Raw genomic sequence first — 20,523 nt, 5'->3', positions numbered from 1 at the left:
TATTGACTAAGGAAAATAAGATTTTTTATCTATTTATTTTGATGAGTCAATTTTAATACTTCAAGTATGACATTTTAGTCAATAACTAACCATATACAAAAAAAACTGTTTAGTTCTTGTAACAAAACTATTAGATCGTGGTCTTTTTTTAAGGTAATGGTAGCAATCCATACGTGTAGGTTATTGGATATATACATGAATCGAAATAACTGGTGCAATTCCAATCAGGTTTTAAATTTTTTATTATACATTGAAATATGTGGGAATTGAACCAACTTAATGGTACTCAATTAAAATAAAATTGTTGAAGCAATAATAGTGTAATTTAGTATTGGTAGTTGAGTTAGTCTCAGGGTAGATGTTACAAATCTGTAACATCCACCCTTACAATTTAAAACCACCCAATTTTATATACCTTAATTGGGGCAGCTGCCACTATTCGGCCTTACCTACATTCACATAAGAGACCCAATGATATAAAAACAGGTTGTGAATTGACATTGAATGTTCCTGAAGCAGTGGGGTTGTGTCCCAGTAAAACTAGTGATTTGAAGTGGATTTTATGTTGAAGTTTGTGGGAAGTGAATAAATTTAAGTTTCACAATATTTGTTGTCATCTAATTCATGAAACCACAAGCGTAACTTTTCTTCATCAGTACATTTACAGTTGTAATGTATAGTATATTCGTTGAATTAAAAAAAAATTGTGTAAGACAAAAGTAAACATTAAAAGATTCAATATTTTTAAATACGTGAGTAAATCTCTAACGTAACCAAAGTGCTTCCATGATGTTAATTTTTATTACCAAATTAGATTTCAAACAATAAACAATAAAGGCAACGTCACATGAATTAGGCCTAAGTATTTAAGTATGTGGCCTAAGTATTAGCAACACTGGCTTACAATAAAAAAAAGTGTCAAACTGAATTAAAAAGCCATAAAACTTGTGTGAAAAAACTAAAATTGAGCATTAAAAACACATAATGAAAATATAAGACTATTAAGCCGTTCAATAATTTAAAACTAGAGAGCTGGTAAAAAATCTAGTCTTAATAACACAGTTAGACAATTAAAGGTTAAAATTAAAAGAAAAGTAGAGTTGCTAATTTAATATCACAGAAGGTCAGCAAAAATAAAATAGGCTTAAAATAATTATTTAAAATATTTCATCTCCTGTTATTTCAAAAAACGTTTGTAAGTTATAAAAAGGATTATTTTACTAACCAGCTGTGTATCACAGCCCAATAAGTTCTTATATCTATTTACAGGTTAATTATTAAGCATTTTAATTGCTAAAGGTGACTATTTTGGGCCTTACTTAACCTATATTGAGGTTGGTCAATCTTATGGCTATTTCTTGTAAAATTAGCATGAACAGAACTTCTTAACGGATAACTGTGAATGTCTTGTTTTAATTTAATTAGATTACAAAAAATGAACTGATTGAAAACTGTGAGTATTCTTTCCCTAGTAAATAAAGACATAAAGTGAGCGAAAAAAGGCGAACTTTTTATAATTCTAATTGACTTTTTTTGTAACAATAAAACCCTATTGATATCCTGGCCATTCCCCCTCAAAGTTAAACCATAGGATAAAATGCTATGGAAAAAAGCAAAATAGGTTAATTTAAGTTGGGATTTGTTAACTAACTTTTTCAAGTGACTTAATAAAAAAATTACTCTTGACATCCTACTACAAACATTGCTCATATGAGGGCCCCACGGCAGCTTACAATCTAAAGTGATCCCCATTAACTTAACATTTGACTGCGTCAAGACTATTGCAAGGAAATGGTAATGGACCGATCTCTGTGGAACCCCACTCTCTATTGATGCCGTCTCAGAAAGAATGTTATTGACACAAAACCTCTGAGCACGGTTTTCCAAATAAGATCTAAAAAAACTGACTTTCAACACCTTTTACACCATAATATTGCATCTTAGAAAGGAGAATGTCATGCGGAACATAGTAAAAAGCCTTAGTAGGTCACAAAGTGAGGCTAGTGTGCTGTTCTGACTCTCAAAGTTTTCAACTACACAAGTAGCTCCTCAACAGCGTCCAACGGTTGACAGACCCTTTCAAAAACTACACTGAAATTTAGAAAAAATATGATTATTTTCGAAAAATTTTCAAACATGGTGTATTACACATTTTTCTATTATTTTAGAAAAAGTAAGCAACAAATTGATTAGTTGATAGCTCTCTGCCAAAGCTGGATTTCCTTTCTTAAAAATAGGCACTACTTTGGACATTTTCAGTAGGTCAGGGAAATAACCGGTCATTAAACATTGGTTAATGGAAAATGTGAGAGGTTCCAAAATGGCTGGGAGCACTTATGATTAAAGCACCACTGGTATCATAGATATCTTTACTTGTAGCCAAATATTTTTTATTGCCAAAACACATCCATGAACTTCACTATACGTGAAGGGTTCCAGGCGAACCGCAGACTAGGGACATCCTGGTTATGCAGTAACTGATTAGAAAAAGGGATCGAAGATGGAATACTTTCACGGGCTGTCCTCACAGAAGACAAGGAGGCATTGTTGAAGTCACCAGGTGATAGGGTGTGTTTTGATTTTCCAGAACTCCTTCCATTAGAAGAATTAATAATCTCCCATGCTGCTTCACAGCTATTAGGCACTACAGCAAAGTAGTCAGCATTAGCACTATGTTTAGCATCCATTACGGCTTTTTTAAATTTTCTGAGCTGTAACATACAGAGTTCTTGCTTGGGTTATAAAGAGGTTATATCTTGAAGCCCATAAATAGAAGTTGTAGTTGCGTGAAACTTCTCCTTTCAATTTCAAAACATCAGGTAGCAGTCTCATGGCCTTACGAATGTGAGTCATCTAAAATTCTCCGGTAAAAAAGCAATATCCTCCGTGTATCCCATAAGGAAGTTCCATTTGGACATTTCCATTAGAGGATCTAGTCGTATGTAACTGATGGTTCCTACGCTGAGCTACTGCGAAGGCATTCGCCAACGCTAAGCTCCAAATAGTGGAACAGCCAGTTCAAAACCCGTATTTACGGTCTTGAATTCTTTCTGCGAGTCTAGCCAACGGAGGTTTGTATGCTGAAGGATTTTCAGGACCTCCTTTAGTATTCAGAAGCAGTGCCTTGTGGAGTAGCATCTGCAGGGAAGTAAGGCCACCACAAGTGACTGAGAGATCAATCCACCTCATCGCTGAGATCAAACATATTATACATAACTTATACTGATGTTGTTATGAGTGAACTGTGTACTGCTTCATCCAAAGCAAGTAAACAATATATGCCAAATTCTACTCCATCTGTAGTGGCTTACAAGTTCAGTCTAAATTAGGACAAGACAATGGAGTTTCAAAATCAAGCTACCAAGCTAGACCTAGGCCTATACCAGAACCTGAGCAGGAAATATGCTAAGAGGAGTGTTCAGCACACAAAGGCTCTTTAACTAATGGCAATGGGGATGGACGACACTTTGATCGGAGTCCTGCAATAGTAGATGGAGCTGAAACACGGGAGAGAGTGGAACAAATTTTACCTGTCTCAATTCCTCATTTGCTTCAATTAGTGTATTTTCATGTGTAGAGAGGGAGCTGAAACCCAAGGAAGCAGAGAAAGATAATGCGTGAGCGTAGTTATCCTGCCCCCCGCTATAACAACACTCCGATGTACAGAGACCGATGGCTGGGGTTACCATGGGGTGGGTTGGGGTTGTCAGCCCTTCGTACCAGTTAGTTATCTACGATGAAATGGAATATCCCCGTCAATAAAACCCCCTGCGTGAAGGATTTCCGTGTATATAAAATGTTTTCTCTCTACTAAGCATATTTCGGTTAACATTGTTATTCTAGTTTTTCCAAATATATAAGAAATAAGTACGGACGTAACGTTTCGATTAACAACCTAATCTGAAACGCATAAAATATTATTTTAAAAATCTTTGCTGATATAAAAGGCATTACTTTATCGACTACAAGCGATAACTTCGCATTATAGATATCGACCTAATTAGAAATTTTACTACACTCGGCAGCCTTTTTTTTCTTGGAATAGTAAAACGAGAATGATCACGATCGCAGTCCGTCATATAAAGAGAACTTAATGAAGTAAATTTCAATAATAAAAAATATATTATAACAACGAACGTCTTATAGCGCGCAGAACTTGTGGTTAGTTACTAAACCGTCTGGAGGGGGCGTTACCACTATTTCAATGTTCATGTTTCTTGTTTCCATTCTTTAACATTTCTGACGCATTTGTAAATTTTAAAACTCATTTTAATGTATTTTTAAAATGTAAATTACAACAATTAAATATCAAATAACCGTCTGCTGACAACCAAGATTGTACTGTGAACACAAATATATGTTTGGGCTATTATGTTTCTGACAGATGTTTGCGTCATTAAACATGTATTTTGATTTGATTACCGGCAGTAAAGCGGAAATAGTTATACCGACTTCAACGATCGATTTTACCGTGCTCGTTACATTTCTTCTCTTGAAACAAAAGCGGCGTAGACAATTTCGTTACGAATAAAACAACATATAGTTAAAGTAGTCTTAATAATTTGTACATCGAACTGAACAATCGGACGTGGAATTTAAAGTATAGATTTAAGACGTACGAAAAATAAAACTTCGGTGCTGAATGGATTAAAAAGTTTTAATAATGTTAAATACTGCACATTTTCTTTTTACTGCCGAACTAATATTTTGGTTTATATTGATATTTTATGGCAAGGAGAGTCATTACTGCATTAGTACCTGAATGATCACCTCATGTTTTTATGTTTCACGCCATATCCAAACAACAAATCAAACTTTTTACCGATTCCATAAAATAAAAAAAATACTCCAACTATTCCGGAATATGAGGGTGGCGGTGTCGCTCTATTGTGACGTCGGGGACTCGAACGGGTGCTGCCGGACACTTGGGCTACTCCCTCTGTATGCACATTTCCTGACAAGCTTACTTCACATCATGCCAAACATTTTATTATTTAATTTTGTCCGCTTTTTTAATCTCGCAGTATTATACAATAAACATAACGACATTGTGTGCCTAGTTAAACTTAAAAACCGTCCCAGCACGTCTTTAAAGAAATATTTTGATTTTTCTTGAGTTTATAACAATAATGTCAGCTCAGGGTCAAAATATTTTGTAACTTCCTTTAGTTCCATTACTTGTTAAACGTTTTTATTAGTTTGTTCACAAATCATTTGGTTCTTTGTGAATTTTTCAATTTTTTTTATAATTTATTCTTCTATATAAATAAACAGCTGTTCACATTAACCAGCTCATTGACTTTAAATCAGCTGTTCAGAGTAAAACAGTTTAGAAAACTATATTTCCTGTTGTGTAGTGTGTAAAACATGGTATTATGTTTACATAATAGTACTGATCAGTTGTTTTTTATCCGATTTTAATGAAACAACCAATGTTAGATTTAGAATAAAGTTTACAACATTTTAATATTCTTGTAAAATTTTCATACAGGGTATCGATTTTGCGGAATTTAACATCAAAATTTATGATAGGGTGCCATTTTGAAACGGGTAAAGATAGTTTGTTCATATTTTTTTCTCAAATGGGCATAAAAAGGCCAACACAACTGCAAAGTTTCATAACTTTATCTTTACTGGTATAAAAGATATAACTTTTTTGGTAAAAATCACATACAGACAGACGGAAAACTAAACGTTTTAGGACATACCTCCATATGAAGTGTTTGCTCATTTTCACGTCTAGAACAAAATACCAAAATATTGGAACACCTTTAGGAAACACCCTGTATAAATGATTGAGAAAATAATTTTATTTCCATCATCGCTGATGCATTCAAAAGTGACATATTATATAACTGACTCATTACAAGTCTTAAACAAAGTTTTTAGTTTCTCGATAGTCTTTCTGACAGTCTTTCAATATTAAATGATCGACTCGTCAATTAATTGCGAATGTATAACAATATGCTATTTAAACCCGGAGGAGGGTTTCTTTTGTATAGAACTAACAGGCAAAAAAGGACAGCATAAGTAATAAATAAGCATAACATTTACATTAATCCAACTATGGTTTTCCTACGTTTGATGCAAATATAAGATAAATTCAAGCGTTTGAATAGAAATCATGGGTACATAGTGAATATTACTTTCTGGGAAACTTCATACTAGCATGTGATAGATGCTTATTATATTTTTGTGAGTCAATTAACTATGCGGACACTTTCGATGTGAATTTCCTGCAGTGTACACAGAATGGGTTGGTCGAGTAACAAACGAGCCACTCATGCACCATTTCCTCCACCAATTGAAAAATTGAGGGCCTTGTCAGATCTAGTGTGGAGCTGGTCACAGCCAGTACTGTCAACTGGTTTCCATCACCCTACACCCTGCTAGTACCGGTCGTGATATTGTAGCGAACTTATCCACTAACTCACTGCCTTTACATGGAACACAAAATCCTCTATAGAGCCCACTCACAATGGGTTGGTCGGGTAACAAACGAGCCACTCATGTACCATTTCCTCCATCAATTGAAAAATTGAGGGCCTTGTGTGGTCTAGTGTGGAGCTGGTCACAGTCAGTGCTCCAGCTAGGTTCTATCATCCTTTACTACCACTGATATTTAAGCCGTCCACATACTCAGTCTTCACATAGAATACAGAAACCTCTATAAAACATACACAAAATGGGTCGGTTGAGTGACAAATGAGCCATTCCTCCATCAATTGACATTAAATAGCATTATGTGGTCTAGTGTGGAACCTACAGAGTTCGATCACCTTATACCCTACTAGCATTAATATTTTAGTGAAGATGGCATCATCCACCACGTCACTGTCCTTACATGAAACACATGTACCTTTACCGTTGTCAGAGCGCTACTTGACCACATGACTACTTGACCGTCTCACTACATTGATGCAATACTATACAGGTCATACCGTATGGGAACGATTCACTGGATACTACAAATTTGTGAAAGGGAGTGAACCAGACGCAGCCTCAAGTTTTGGCAAACCGATTACTGAGGAGGACGATGTTTCCCGTTATCATTGTGCCCACCTGCCCAGCACGTTCATTGTAGCACATACTACATTGATGCAATACCGTACACTGGATGGTGCATACTTCTATTAATATTTCATTGATTTATTTAAAATTTCTTTCTCTTTATTATGTACTGTATAAAATTCTAAAATCTTTCAGTTAGAGGTGGATCTATCAAAAACTGTCTATTAAATCTATACACAATACTTTCCTACCTTTGTATCTTTTAGTTTAGTGTATCAATAAGAGATTAGCAAACTTGTGAGGTTATCCGATATATAGATGTCACTGTGGCAGCTGTCACATGTCTCCTCTTCTGACATGTATGGTCCAGTCGGTGCAAGCAATTAGTCACATTCATTGGTCTACATCATCGTAAAGTTATTGTTCAATGAAGTTTTTTATCGGCCTGTATTAAAACCACTAACGCCACTTAACAGTCTACTGCCTGGTCACAACTTTATATCCTATACCGTCTGCCCGGAATTTTATATTTAAACTACAGATATCGTATTAAATCAAGATCGTTCCTATAATAATACTATTTCACTGTTGTAGAAAGATAAATATATCCGTAAATGAAAAACCAATATTAAATTATAAACGAAAAGAAAGAGTGTTTAAGGCAATATATGACTTTGAAGACGTTGTAGCCTACTCGTAATTTAGTTTACTTTCGGGTGTGTACGATTCAATTCATCTAGTTGTGTTTTTGTTTGATCAGTTGTGTCACTTTAAAATGAACTGAAAATCAAGAGGAATTGAGCGATGCCTAATTTCTATCGCATGATTTGGTTTGTAAAACTAGTAAAGGCGAACAATCGATCTATTATCACATGTTACCTGTTCTGCTAAAAACGATAATTCTCAGGAATGATATATTTTAATGTTTTCCACATAGCCTTCAAAAAGTGATTAAAATAACAAACCCGTATTATTTCACTACATAAACTACAAAAACTTCCAAATACGGGAAGAAAAGTAATTTACGAAATGATAGAGGTTGCCAGAAACCACAGATGTACGCATTTCAGTAATGACTGACAACACAACCTCTACCTATTGCACAGAACGGACACCAGTCCGGATTCAGGAAGTATCAGCTCAGTTCACTTGAACACGAAGTATTCATTCTGCTCCATGCTAATCTAAATGTAAGCTTTCTCTTCTATACTGTTACAAACTTATAGTCATTAACCAATGAGCTTGGTTTTTTTCGTTAGATTATAGTTTAATCTACACAAAACTGTTCACCACCATACTAAAAAAGTCAAACAGAAAACAGTTCGAGGCGTTGGAATATGGAGTGACTGTAACTCTTTGTCTTGTTTACTACCATTGACAATCTTTTACTAGAGCAAGTTACAGAAAAGATAGGCATATGCAAATACTGAAGCTGGCAGGTGTTAAGTAATACGTTTTAAACTAATGCATTATTTTCTCTCGTTTTCAATCTACCCGTAGGGCGAACAAATTTTTTTCGGAATGAATACGCCTCAACAGTGTTTCATGCAATAATTGCAAAATGGATTTGTATTTTTATAGAGGTTTTTATAATTGTAGGTAAAAGTGAAGTTCCCTGCCAGTCACAGTGTAAATTGTACTGTCTCTTCTAACAATTTTAGTAAGAGCTCATTAAATCGAATAGAAACCCGCATTGTATGTGGTAAAAAATACTGTTATCCGTGTTTGATTAAATGATGCGGGGACAAGTTATCGCTATTTTTCACGAGTCAATTGTATTTTTTGCTTGAGCAACCTACAATATCTTCCCAAGGGAAGGTTTGTTGGACGCGTAGGAGGTTCTAATTCGGGTTGTTGACCAATTCCATGTGTTAAATCTCATTATGATACCATTGAAATATCGTTATATACATTACGTTTGCACAAATGTGTCGTGGATACTGATAGGACTCTTCTGCTGTAGAACTCTCCAATATAGCAGATGCTTGTAAGATTGTGAAAACTGAACAGCTGCGTAACATACAGCTCAATGTAACGGCAATTATGAAGAGTATAATGAATTTTTGCGGGTCCCCACAGTTAGTACATAAATAAAAAGAATATGCTGTGGTCGTCTGAGGCATTTGATTTAAATTGTAATGCTCATATTTAGTGTTCTTGTGTTCGTGAGATTTCATAACGAGAAATCCTATTGGTGATTCTCATACTTAAGTATCCCACAGCAAATAACGTCATGGCTCGGCATCGCACAAAAAAGGCACGTAGCTGTAGGAAAACTCACTGTGGGACTTTTTGCCCTTAAGACTAATATGAAACTAATATTTTATATTTGTACCTTTTAAAAATAGTGGCGAAAACACGAAAGGAAGGTAATTTGCCGTAATTTGTACAGAACAGTATATGGATCAAGGTAGCAGACAATTAATGAACATTGATTTATTTTAACAAACTAGAAACATGTAACAAATATCGATTTACGATCACTACTAGATAGCTAACCTACTGTAATGAAACTATTAATTTCAGCAAGTTCTGGTATGCTATTGATGGGGATAACGTTGTCAATCCATTTAAATCCAACTGGAGTAGATGAGCTAATACAATTTTGTCTACTCTTTAAAAACCACACAATTTGTATTTAAACTGCTTAGCGAAACTAATGTTTTAATAAATGCGTGCTACTAATTTGCAAACAACTTAAAAGAAGATGTTTTGGCTAAATTTCCACCAGATTAACTTCGTTAAAGTTTGCTTGTCTCTTGAAGTACAGCACACCACATCGGGATTTACTTAATCTCGAGATACCTAAGTTACGTTTTGTCTATTATCTAATAGGATCAACTTGCTAGTGCTCTTCATGGAATCTAGAAATCTTCAGTCAGCAAGATCACTTTTGTCAGGATTCACCCAGTCTCTGAGAGATACTAAAATCTAGCTAGAAACGCCATTATCTGATTATCTGATCTGAACGCCATTAATCCGCCAAACCTCTAGGAAACTTTATGTTCTTGCTTTCGGTCTGTAGGAACTTTCGGCCTATAAAGCTTTCGGTTCTCCACCTCTAGAATTTTCAAATTTCTGGAAGCTTTCAACTTCCAAAAGTTCCCATTAGTCGTTTCCTATCTCAGGAAGCTTCTCTATTCCCGGGAATTTATTGCCTTTTGAAACCTTTTGCTAATAAGAACTTCGAGCCTCTTGCGATCCCCAGTCCCTGACAGCTCACGGGCTCTTCAATTCCTTCATCTCTGGAAACAACGCCTATAGAACTTTCGGCCTATAGACTCTTCTGATTTTAGAAATTCTTCCTATGGGATCTCTTGACAATATCTACTGGTGCCAAAGCGTCCTTCCTCTTGGAGCTTTTCGGTCTCCGGAATATCTCGGAATAAGGGTGTTCACGTTCTATGAAAACTCTTGTCGTATAAGGTCTTGGTCTCTGGAAACGTCGATCTTTGTAAGCTTCCAATATCTAGAAGGCTCCGAATTATGAGAGCTTATAATTGTAAGCTCTGTAAACTTCTCGTTTCTTCAAGATTTAATCCTCTGTGATCTTCCATGTTCTGGGATTTCCCAAGCCATGAAAACTTTTGCCCTATAGGAGATTCCAGCCTCTGACCTCTGGAAGCTCTCTGCTTCAGTCATTATCCGGCTTCTGGAAAAATCTTGACTCTTGGGAGTTCCTACTCTCTGGAATATTTCAGCTAGATATTACCGGCATCTGGTAGCTTCTATGAATCAACTTTCTTGATATCTTGTAGCTGTGTTCATATAACATGCATACACGCTGTGATGGATATTGTGCCTAGAGGCTTCTCATCCTTCACGAAAAATCATTCGTAAACTTTCTTTTATTAGCATTTGTTAAAAATATATGTTTATATAAATTTCGATTATAATCATTTGTAAAATGTCCATGCTCCTGAAAACCATCTTCTTTGATTCAGAAAAAGCTCAATACATGTCCTTGTTTGACATTTGTCGTATTCAATATTTAAACCAATTTTGATTAAAACTTACTCTTTCATACAATCTGCAACATATTTGCTACACGGAAGAACGTTTCTGGGCTTGGAGCTCTGTCCTTTTAGTGCAAAAGGACAATTGATTTTTATCTGGGACTGTGCCTCTCAACTGTGGGAACGCTGCAGAGTTACACTCTGTGAAAAATATTCTATATAACGTTCATAACGATTTTGATCCTTGAATCCATAAATCTTCAAGATACTCATTGCAGTAATGAGGAAAATATATAATCATTTGTGCCAGATATGCTTCGTCGCCAAATGCATGTCGCTGACCAGCCCACTGTCGAATTTTCAGTTGAGATTTCTAAATTATTAGTGCCTAGTTTGTACCAATATCTATCAAAGGTTTAGAATTTCTACCCTTGAGGAACAAGGGTTTTAGCGTGTTCAATTCTGTCGGGCCAGCAACACGCTATTTACATGCTAACACTCCACAAGTGGAATTTTAATTGAAACTACATAAGTTCCAATTCGGAATTCGACTTGTGCAGGCAAGCAAGTCGACAGCATTTTAATGGTCCGGTAGGACTAAATACGCTATAATTCCTGTTTCTGAAGGGTAAAAATTTCAATATGTTGGCACAATGTATACTATTTAAGCACAAAATACATGGCTCTTTACCAAGTAACAGACTACTTGGTTAATAATTTTCCATGAACTATTAACGAAGTTTTTAACAAAATGAACTTACAAGGCGTCTATAGGAGCTTTGTATAATTTAATTAAGCTCTGCGGGTTAGTCCTCATATTCGACTTCCCCAAATATTTTACTTACCATATACCACTGAGAATTATATTTGACTATCTGTTTATCGGAAAGAGCTGCAGAGTCGGCCAATCGCAGTTATCGAGTCGTTCGGAAAACTCCGCGTTCAATATTATGACATCATATACACCCTCTAACATTCCCCTTGTTTCGGCACCTGATTTCCTTCAAATCACTGTTTCTTTCCCACCGAGTGTTTACTGTGGGATTCCCGGGCTAAGATATTTTGGGGATTTTGCTGTGATACAATTCCGTATTTTATTGACGTTCTGGAACCATTCGGCGATTTAACTACGTACTCTATATGTGAGACACAGAGCAATCGTATTCTTTGATGTACAATCCTTCGCTGTAAGATTCCTAGCTATGTGGCCGACACTTTCGGCTAACCTAAAAGATAAACGCTTTATTATAATGCACAAGATTTTCGCAGTTAGTAAGCGTGTAAGCGACATCATTATCATAAAAACCTCCTTTAGACCATTCGGGATTCAATGGTTTTTAAGTTGTAAAACTCCTATTATGTGATAAAACCTATAATTTAAATTATTACAGTTTTTTAATTATTATTTCAACCCGCGGTTGTATAGTTTGGATAGTTTTCACAAAGAGCGTATATTGGCCACTCATAATCTGCGTTCCGAGCTTCACGCGTATCTCCCAACAGGACACATACAGATTACAAACATTCCATTCTCCTGTACACATGGTTATCGGAATATTGAATAACAAAACGAGTTATTTGAGTGCACCAAGCCTTGATAGTAGTGGTTATCAATCCAATTAATTATTGGATCCAATTAATTATTGATTGGTGTGCTCGATTGATTTATCATGCAGCTTAATAAACAGGGGGGAGGGAGGGAGGCCGAGGCCATGGGTATAGTTATACCACTGATTACAGTATCCTCCCATTCCGATATGATTCAAATACAGATGCCAGAGCTGCCCACTCACGATTATTAATGCGTACTATTATTATTACCATTTTGGTTTTTATACGAAGTATCTCAAACTATCGCGCAGCCCGAAGAGTTGACGAAAAGTACAACGTTTTTAGGCAATCAGTACCAGCTCTTCTAGGGGTCCATGAGGAGCGGGTACAAAATCCTAAAATGTAAGGGTAGGTCAAGCTCCATATCAATTAATGTTTTTTTAATCCTAAAAGAACGATCGAGAACAGACGATCGTACGAGAATTGCGGTTTTAAAACTTATAGATTGGATACTCAAATACGCCATTTAGTTTAGGATATATGTGTAAGAAACAACGAATCTAATTGAATTGAGGGTGTTTACTAGTCAATAACACGTTCCAAGTAAGGATTTCTAAAAAATAAATATATTTTTACATTGTCTGAGGCCAAGCTCGCCTTGAGGAGACCGCACGACAATAGTTGTATAAAGCTTAGAAAGTCATGGTAGCTCGGTACGCTCTGTCGTTTCATCGGCCTTTAGATTAGCTAAAGACCGCCCTACACCATCACGACTGTACGCTGGAACCTCACGACTATGGTTGGTATAAAGCTTAGAAAACTATATTAGCTCGCTACGATCATATTTTCTCAGGCTTTGGATTAACGAGAAAACCGTCATACACCATCCCCATTGTAGGCTGGAAGTTCATAACGATGGTTAGCCTACAGCCTAGAAATCTGTGTTAACTCACTACGCTCTCTAGTTTCCTTGGCCTTTGAATTAGCTAAAGAAACCCGTCATACACCATCCCCATTGTAGGCTGGAAGTTTATAACGATGGTTATTCTACAGCCTAGAAAGCTGTGTTAACTCACTACGCTCTCTAGTTTCCTTGGCCTTTGAATTAGGTAAAGAAAACCGTCATACACCACCCCCTTTGTAGGCTGGAAGTTCATAACGATGGTTATTCTACAGCCTAGAAAGCTGTGTTAACTCACTACGCTCTCTAGTTTCCTTGGCCTTTGAATTAGCTAAAGAAAACCGTCATACACCATCCCCATTTTAGGCTGGAAGTTCATAACGATGGTTAGTCTACAGCCTAGAAATCTGTGTTAACTCACTACGCTCTCTAGTTTCCTTGGCCTTTGAATTAGCTAAAGGAACCGTCATACACCACCCCCTTTGTAGGCTGGAAGTTCATAACGATGGTTACTCTACAGCCTAGAAAGCTGTGTTAACTCACTACGCTCTCTAGTTTCCTTGGCCTTTGAATTAGCTAAAGAAAACCGTCATACACCATCCCCATTTCAGGCAGGAAGTTCATAACGATGGTTAGTCTACAGCCTAGAAAGCTGTGTTAACTCACTACGCTCTCTAGTTTCCTTGGCCTTTGAATTAGCTAAAGAAAACTGTCATACACCATCCCCATTGTAGGCTGGAAGTTCATAACGATGGTTAGTCTACAGCCTAGAAAGCTGTGTTAACTCACTACGCTCTCTAGTTTCCTTGGCCTTTGAATTAGCTAAAGAAACCCGTCATACACCATCCCCATTGTAGGCTGGAAGTTCATAACGATGGTTACTCTACAGCCTAGAAAGCTGTGTTAACTCACTACGCTCTCTAGTTTCCTTGGCCTTTGAATTAGCTAAAGAAAACCGTCATACACCATCCCCATTTCAGGCTGGAAGTTCATAACGATGGTTAGTCTACAGCCTAGAAAGCTGTGTTAACTCACTACGCTCTCTAGTTTCCTTGGCCTTTGAATTAGCTAAAGAAAACTGTCATACACCATCCCCATTGTAGGCTGGAAGTTCATAACGATGGTTAGTCTACAGCCTAGAAAGCTGTGTTAACTCACTATGCTCCCTCGTTTCCTTGGCCTTTGGATTAGATAAAGAAATCAGCACGTCCTACGTACATTAACTTACTTTCATAGTAGATGGTAAAGTTTCGCATTTTCATACTAATTACTTAATTAACATATGAGTTTACTTGGTTGGCTATTGAAGCAAGCTAATCAACTCTGAAATAAACATCTTTCACACACTTTCTTTTTTTCATATTTTTGAAAAGCCGAACTGTATCTAATTTCAGTATTTAAGCCAAGTTATCAATAAATATGTGTATATTTTATTTTCATGTATGACGTGTAGCATTTTAAACTTTGTCAAACTGGGAATGCAAGATATTCTATAAGATCTCTCTGTCCATGGTCAGCACATTTCAACAATAGTGATACGGCATTGGTACGTCGTGGTGTTAACAGTGTCAGTTGAGCTACGTCCCCATGTTAGCTGCTTTTATGGCAGCTACGTTGCACTTTTTCGATGATGAGCTATCTTCTAAAACAATGAAATAATAGTTCCTGAAGATTGGTGTGTTTATGATGTAAGTTCACAAACTTGAACAGAGCGTAGCGAGCTGAATAGCTCATTAGGTGTTACACCAATCGTTGTCGCGAGGTTCCAGCCTACAATGGGGGTGGTGGAAGGTTTTCTTTAGCTAATCCAAAGGCCAAGGAAACAAGAGACCGTAATGAGTTAAAATAGCTTTCTAGGTTCGATACCAACTGCTGTCACGAGGTTCCAGCCTGCAATGGGGATGGTGTAGGACGATTTTCTTTAACCAATCCAAAGGCCAAGGAAACGAGAGACCGTACCGAGCTGTGGGTTGACCCGTGGGTCGCAAAGCATTTAGGTTTGTATCTTATCCTTGTACAGTATTACAAAAGTTACTTCGCAACAGCTTACTAACTCTCTCTGTCATAAAAATCATGGGTTGGGCTAAAAAAACCAACACACCAGTTAAATTTTATTCTTTTTAATTTTGAAGACATTTCTTTCACCTAGAACATTTTTAATGTAAAATCAACAGATATTAAATAATGACATTAAATAATTTCTTAAGAGGTTTTGTTTGCGTGAAGTTTCTTGCTTCTTTATGAAAATGGTTTTATCCCCCTACAACTAAAATTATACATAAAAAATAAAAACCAACATTTTTAACTGTACAGCAAAGTATGTTTATTAATAATATTCTTGATAGTTAAAATATAAAATATAATCTTTATTTGAGACGTCACGCTTCCATGCATAGAAATTAACAAATAAACAGATTTTCCACAGTTTTGTATTTTATGCTAATACAACACAATAATTTAGAATAAACTGTAATTTAATAACCATGGTTAAAAGATTTTTTATAACACAAATAAGAAAGCATTTGCGTGCCAACAGAGGTATTGCTAAATTAGTATTATACGGATCTTTATAATTATTGATCTTTAGTATTATACGCCTATGAGGGTATTGATTGGTGTTTATTAGTATGAAGAGTATATCTTATCCTTATGTATTTCATGTACTGTTTTTATTAACCTTAAACCTTCTGCTAAAAACAGTGGTATTTTACGGTAAAGATGTTAATTGTCAAAAATGTATCTATCTGAATAGTGTTTTCACATGAAACTAAGCACATTAGGGAAAGTAATGAGCTGTGTGTATAGAACGATTGTAGCTTACACAATGTCAGTAGCGCAGAAACTCAGTTGGCATTGTCTACGCCGTTCTGCCAACTGAGACTCCATAGATCCGGCACTGTGACGTAGGCAGTTGTGTGGCTGGACATTGTTTTGGAAACGCCATTATATACAATACCAAGAAAAGTGTCTTATATAATACTGGTTTGATTTTATGTCATGTTATAAATCATCACGTAGAATAAGTTGAATTATTACAACAGGGTTTTAATTTTTCACGGTCGTCTAACGAGCAAAAGATACTAAAAAGGTAGCCTAAAGGATTTTGGACCGTCGCGTCGCGTTGTTTCGTTTATTAAATGTTTATTTGGTTTCTTTCTTTCTCCCGAAATCTATGATGAGTTCCTTCCGTTTAAAGCTTTGGCCGGTTTTGGGATGCGTCCGTGTCCTCAGACCAAATTTTAGCGACTACGTATTTATTGATGTACACCAATGAATACGAGATTGGTATTCAATAGCTGAATTCGTCACAGTAACTTGATACTAATAACACGCAAAGTTTTGTGAGTTTTTACGATACACGATTTTATGAATATTTACTTTAAGAACGGTTAAGATTAGATCTGGAGAGATCCTGATTGATCAGGCATCTCGGTTGAAGAGAACACAGAACAGAGTAGAAGCAGAGGCAGTGGTAGGGGACGGGGTCGGGGACGGGCGGCCGTACCAGGCTCTGCCAGTCACCACACGGTGCAGGCTCACGGTCACCGTCTGGCCTCACCTTGCCTGTGCCTGTAGTCTGTCCGCTGCCGCAGTCGCAGTTGTGATGCTGTGCCTGTGCAGTAGAGTAGGTTGTGGTCGTGCTGTTCGCTGCTGTCAGTGCTGCTCGCTGCTCGCTGCCCCTCTCCTCCTCCTCGTCACTCCCTCCACGCTTCTGACCAGCTGATCCCCCTTCCCCTCTACAGCTGATAGTTCTGGCCTATATCGAAACTCGGCAGTTACTCCAATTGCGTATCCGCTAACTTCCAAGGTACGTTTACCGTCGCTTTTAAGTAATTCGTTCTTTTAAGGTTATAAAGTTATTATATTTTGGTGTTTCCCACTTTTGTTCAGTTCAATGCTGAGTACTTTCAATTGGTGAGACGACTATTGTGTTTTTGTCATGTCCGTTCACGTTGGTAGTCGCTTCGATTTTACCTGTCTTTCTGTTGTATTACACATTCGGAAACGGATGACTTCAGATTTTCACTATTTTATTTAGTACAATTTTATAATTGATTGTGAGTAGAAATCGAGTTTACTGTGGACTTTCGCGTGTTACACACAAAACAATTCTGTTGTGAATAAAGAAGTTATTGTGTGGTTCCCGTGCGAACACAGAACAGAAAGCGGTCAGGCCCTTTCACGCACGGAACGCGCATCCGACCCAAGGCAAAACCTTTCCGAGTTCAGCGTTTCAAAACCCTTCGTGATGTCAGTATTTACGGAACACGAAAGTGGTTATTGTTTGATTTCCTTCACAACAAACTATAATGTCTTGAATATATCATCGATGTTCGTTCTCAGTTCTTATTTTCAGATCCATATTTTACTGTCTTGAAGAATTAATTACTAAGCGGGCTATATAGCAATATTTTGTTCCTCCCACAAAACCTTTGGTATTTATTAATTATGTTGTTTTAAAGGTCAATAATAACAATAGAGAGCTTAAAGGCACGATTTGGAAATATCGTTAGGGATTTATTAGGTAATATATCTTGTTACGTACAATAACGGCAAAATTATATACAGCACTATACAGTATGACAAAAGAAATCCTCTTGAGAATTATCATTTTACATTTTGATTGTCTTTACGTGACTTCATCGATTTTGAAATTATGTGTCGTATTCATATTTTTGTAATTATATTTCGTGTATGCTAAACAAAAATGAGTTTATCAATGGTTACTAGCAATTTAATATAATCGCACACTGTTTCTTGTGATTTTTTAGTAATTTTCAGTATCGGTAAACATATTGTAATACGTAGTAGAAAATGTAATATATAACTCGGTTAATGATATAGCGAGTAAAATAATATTGTTAGGTTTGTTATGTTGCATCTGTAATGGAACGGAAACAATTAAAATAATTTTAAACGTTATTAATTTTATTATGACTCCTAACAATTTATGAACGGTATTTTTAAAATTTAATTTTAATTCTAGATTTAACGCAAATTTTCTGTACTAGCCAGGACTCACGAATCCATGTTAACGATACGGTTATTTGATGGATAATCACATTATACTTTGTTTTGGTAGTGACAAGTTCTTCGTAACGTTAAATTCATCAGTATATGAAGAGAGTTCTAGGTTTGTGTAAGTGTAAATTTTCGCAGCAAGTGTTCAGATTGTGACGGTTTGCCGAGCGAAAGGTGACGCGAGGCACTGTAGCGTACCCGCAGTCCTGGTCAGACTGTCAGTGAGAGTAAACGAAAGCTTGTTCCGGTCGATTACGTTGAAGGATATCTAATAATATTCTGTAGCTGGTAGATTTCACCGGTAGCTCGCGTTGCACGGAACTTTGTCTCTATACCTCGACTTACACCCGACGTGTTGGCTCTCGTCATTTGGTCCTTACATTATATTTTTAAAATGATTAATACGTACAGACAGTAAACACTTGGATTTTATTTGATTTACGGCGTCAAGCCCGGGGTTTAAATTAAATCATAAATCATAGGCTTTTTACCAAACCTGTTTTGTTGTAAACTTGTTTTGCTCATTCTGATTCATTCATTAGGGTTAGTTGTAAAATAGGGACTTATGGTCCTAAATTAGCCATTTTGTACAATATGTTACTCATAAAGGCATATAGTACCGGTGTTCCACTCTGGTCGTAAATAAACCATTTATTGTGATGCACGCATTGTTCTAACTTCTAACGTAAATGTTGTTGTTACAATCCTGCCTGATTTAACAAATCAACGGTTTTAAGAAAGCTGCACTAAACACAGTGGTGATTAGAATTGTACACATAAGAAATTTCAACCTTTTTATTGTTTATGTTTCGTAGTAGTCCACCTTAAACTCAATTACTTCTCCATATCGCTAGTCTATTAACACTTTATTCGCTTTTTTTGTGAAAAATTACAACTACTAGAAGGTTTATTTATGTTTTCGCAGTAATTTATTACTACAAAAAAGCTTTGTTTCTCAAAAATAGGATTATACGAGTATCTCAGTTTAGTTATATTTTATCTCAAAGTATTCCTTTCCCTTAAATTAAGTAAGTTTTGACCTTGAACATTTGTATAAAAAATAAAGGACTCTTCATTATTTGTAATACTTCTTATGTCAGACGATAAGTTCGTAATAAACCAGGGCTCTTCCTCGTAAGCCATGCCAATAAACCAGCTTTTTCATTTGTAATTTACTGCTAGCCTGATGGGTTCTGGTGCGCCTCCGTCATCTATCATCATAGTTTATGTATAGTATAGCTAGCCTAACGGTATAGTATAGCTGTATACGGTTTAGTGTATATAATTTTGGATGTCTTTGGTCCAGGTATGTTTGTTGGACTACGTAACATGCACAAGAATACTCACGTATAATAACAATATCGGCACATTTATAGCTTTTAAAATTTAGCGTTTTGCTGCATTGTGTCATTTTACTTTGCGTATGTTTTGTTTAAATAATTTTGCAATGTATTAACGTGTCCTATTGGCAACAGACTCTCCTCAACAAAACCAAAACGCAAATCTCCTTTATAGAAAACAAATGTTATTTGTTTATAGAAAACAAATAAATTAAACTTGCCAATGTACGTGTTATAATGTGAAAGGAATGTTGATATGTTCAAGTCAGGAAAAATTAATTTATACGAAACAATAAGTAACTAAGAAGATGTATTTATAACATTTAAAGTTTATTGTAAGCTCGACATTTTAACATGTACCTTGAAGTGTTTGTACGTAGTTTCTGATATTTACTGGATATTTTGATGTTATTTCAATATTTCTTAACAACTATGGTAATTCATATTATGTTCTGTTGCTTAGTAATAAAATACATTCCTGAAAATGTGAGGCCACACGATTGTCTCATTTTACCCAAAAGCTAGCTTACTTTGATAGCTTCAGACAATACTTTGGGGAGAAGGAGGTATTTTTAAAACAAAATTAATCGTTTAAATCAATATTTTACTGTAAAACAATTGAACATTATGAGAATATGTTTGTGTATTGGCTATACGCACAAACCTCTTCAATTAATGTAATGATGATATGGTATAAATTTGATTACATTAGGCATAGTACACATTTATTCTACCTTATGTA

General features: G+C 36.0%; 1 protein-coding gene across 3 annotated transcripts in view; it reads left to right on the top strand.

Annotated features, from left to right (window-relative positions):
• Positions 1 to 20,523, top strand: part of LOC124369124 (PTB domain-containing engulfment adapter protein 1) — a 68,975-nt gene that overhangs the window by 3,296 nt on the left and 45,156 nt on the right. Inside the window, exon 1 of one of the 3 annotated variants that reach the window (XM_046826888.1) lies at positions 16,972 to 17,227. The exons of 1 other annotated variant lie outside the window; for it this stretch is intronic. The gene's annotated coding sequence lies outside the window, so the exon portion shown is untranslated. Of the gene's footprint in view, positions 1 to 16,971; positions 17,228 to 20,523 lie in introns of those variants that run through there. One more of the 3 variants, XM_046826886.1, reaches the window with a different exon arrangement.

The sequence above is a fragment of the Homalodisca vitripennis genome, chromosome X, assembly GCF_021130785.1.
Source record: "Homalodisca vitripennis isolate AUS2020 chromosome X, UT_GWSS_2.1, whole genome shotgun sequence".
In the NCBI taxonomy this organism is placed as follows: Eukaryota; Metazoa; Arthropoda; class Insecta; order Hemiptera; family Cicadellidae; genus Homalodisca; species Homalodisca vitripennis.
This window is presented reverse-complemented; position numbering and strand designations above follow the sequence as displayed.